The following is a 2,916-nucleotide window of genomic DNA, read 5'->3' on the forward strand; positions in this document are numbered from 1 at the left end:
AAAATCTGCCAACTGGGCTGCATCGGCCTACCTTACTAGTATGGAAAGAGATGTGAACATCCCACTTGTCAGGCCACACTTGGATTACTGTGCCCAGACCTTACTGTTCCCACAATTCAAGAAAGACGTGGAAAAGACTGGAGAGGATCCAAAGGAAGACCACAGAGATGATAAAAGGGCTGGAGTACCCGTGCCTCTGAGGCTGAAGGAGTTAGATCTATTCTCTCTGCAGAACATTCACAGGGGACCTCATCACAGTATTCCAATACTTAAAGGGAAGCTGCAAAGAAGACAGAAGCTCTTTCTTTACAAGGAGCCACATGGAAAAGACAATGGACAATGGCTACAAGCTGTGACAAATGTGACTCCCATCTACAAGAAGGGCCAAAAGTAGAATCTAGGGAACTACAGGCCTGTCAGTCTGACCTAAGTGTCAGTGAAGGTTATGGAGCAGATCATCCTGAGTGCCATTATCACACAGGACAACCAGGTGATCAGGCCCAGTCAACATGGATTTATGAAAGGCAGGTCTTGCTTGACTAACCTGACAAAGTGACCCCCTTAGCGGATGAGGGAAAGGCTGTGGACATTGTCTACCTAGACCTGAGTATAGCTTTTAACACTATTTCTCACAACATTCTTCTGGTGAAACTGGCTGCTCATGGCTTAGATATGTGCACGCTTCACTGGGTAAAAAACTAGCCGAATGGCTGGGCCCAAAGAATTGCGGTGAATGGAGTTCTATCCAGTTGGTGGCCAGACACAAGTGGTGTTCCCCAGGGCTCAGTATTAGGGCCTGTTCTCTTTAATATCTTTATCAACAATGTGGATGAGGGAATTGAGTGTACCCTCAGTAAGTTTGCAGATGACACCAAGTTAGGCGAGTGTGTTGATCTGCTTGAAGGTCGGGAGGCTCTACAGAGGGATTTGGAGAGCCTGGATTGATGTTCCAAGGCCATTGGTATGAGGTTCAACAAGGCCAAGTCCTGCACTTGGGTCACAACAACCCCCTGCAACACTACACATGTGGCAAAGAGTGGCTGGAAAGCTGCCCAGTGGAAAAGAACCTGGGGGTGTTGGTTGACAGCCAGCTGAAGACAAGCCAGCAATGTGCCCAGGTGGGCAAGAAGGCCAACGGCATCCTGGCTTGTATCAGCAACAAGCATGGCCAGCAGCAGCAGGGAAGTGATTGTCCCCTTGACTTGGCACCAGTGAGGCCATGCCTTGAGTACTGTGTTCAGTTTTGGGTCAGTCACTACAAGAAGGACATTGAGGTGCTGGAGCGTGTCCAGAGAAGGGCAATGAAGCTGGTGAAAGGTCTAGAGAACAAGTCCTGTGAGGAGCAGCTGAGTGAACTGGGGTTGTTTAGCCTGGAAAAAGGAGGCTGAGGGCAGACCTTATCACTCTACAACTCCCTGAAAGGAGGTTGTAGTGAGGTGGCGTCAGTCCCTTCTCCCAAGTAAGAAGCAATAGGACGAGAGGAATTGGCCTCAAGTCGCATCAGGGGAAGATTAGGCTTGATATTAGGAAAAATTTCTTCTCTGATAGGGTCACTAAGCATTGGAACAGTCTGCCCAGGGAAGCAGTGGAGTCACCATCCCTGGAGGTATTTAAAAAATGTATAGGTGTGGTGCTTGGAGACATGGTTTAGTGGTCACCGGGCAGTGCAGGGTGAATGGTTGGACTCGACGATCTTAAAGGTCTCTTCCAGCCAAAATGACTCTGTGATTCTAAACTGCACTGGAAGAAGTTACATCTCAATACAAGAAAGTATTTTTTTTTTTTTACACTGAGAACAATCATTCAATGGAACGACTTCCCCAGCAACATGATAGAGATCACAGTTTTGATATTAAAAGGAAAGAGATGTTTGAGCTGAAAAATGAGGGATGCTTTTACTAGCAATTCAAGTCTATGTGGCCCAAAAAAACCCCAAATTTCAAGACATTCCTCTCTCACATGATTATAAACTTGTCCTGGGTTCTTGTGTACCACACTACATTTATTAATGCTATTTATTATAATTTCTCATTTTTTATTAATTTATATACACTGTTCTTACCACTTGGCTGGTTTCTAAGAGGTACGTTGTTTCACCAGTTGCCAGGAAGACAAAATGATTCTACTGTTTTTTCAGGCAACAGCTCACACATAGGATGTATTGGAATTACTGCTAGCATGTACTCTGTGCATGTAATAAATCTGGTTTATTCCTGGATATGGGCACCTCTGCAGTTGTGCTGATCTCTTTCCACATACTCAATAACTCCAAGACAGCCTGGGCTGTACAGGTTTTTTGTATGTAACTATTAAACGGCATTTGTAGGTAGCTGTTTTTAAAATTGACCAGGTGACAACAGCAATATTCACATTTGTCTGCTTCAAAACCTAATGGCATGACTACAACTCCCCAAGATTTACTGCAGTTTACAGTATGCAAAGATGAACCTCATACTGGTTTTCAAAAACACTGGGAAACAGAATCACTGCAGAAGGACATGTCAAGCACAGAAACTATATACCCTATCAGTCTTCAAAAGGAACTCAATGATAAGGGCAGAAAGGCTTATTATGACAGTCTTTTAAGTACTGGAAGGCAAAGGACTTAAGTGAAATAATTCCTATTTGAGACTCCATCACAGCATGGGTTAGTTTTGTTAACTATTCTTACCATTGAAAAATGGGTATAACTTAAATCTAGTATAAGTATTGCTTTTCAGTTTCAAGCCCCTGAAATACGTAATACCTTTGTAAACCATCTTTACAAGCTATCACCGAAATCCAGTTTCCTTGTGCTTCCAGACTAGCCCCAGTCACTCCTTTGATCTTTTCTTTGGCAATTAAATTGAGTTCTCTGGTGACACGAGCTCACTGTAAGATACATCTTCCAATACTTTAATAATTCCTGTCACTCTT

The 2,916-nt window shown here is 43.8% G+C and overlaps 1 protein-coding gene across 1 annotated transcript in view; it reads right to left on the bottom strand.

Annotated features, from left to right (window-relative positions):
• The window catches only part of SPAG17 (sperm associated antigen 17), a gene marked incomplete at its 5' end in the record, with an annotated part of 83,382 nt that overhangs the window by 32,967 nt on the left and 47,499 nt on the right, over positions 1 to 2,916 (bottom strand). The window lies entirely within an intron of this gene.

This window comes from Buceros rhinoceros, unplaced genomic scaffold, assembly GCF_000710305.1.
Source record: "Buceros rhinoceros silvestris isolate BGI_N320 unplaced genomic scaffold, ASM71030v1 scaffold2559, whole genome shotgun sequence".
In the NCBI taxonomy this organism is placed as follows: domain Eukaryota; kingdom Metazoa; phylum Chordata; class Aves; order Bucerotiformes; family Bucerotidae; genus Buceros; species Buceros rhinoceros.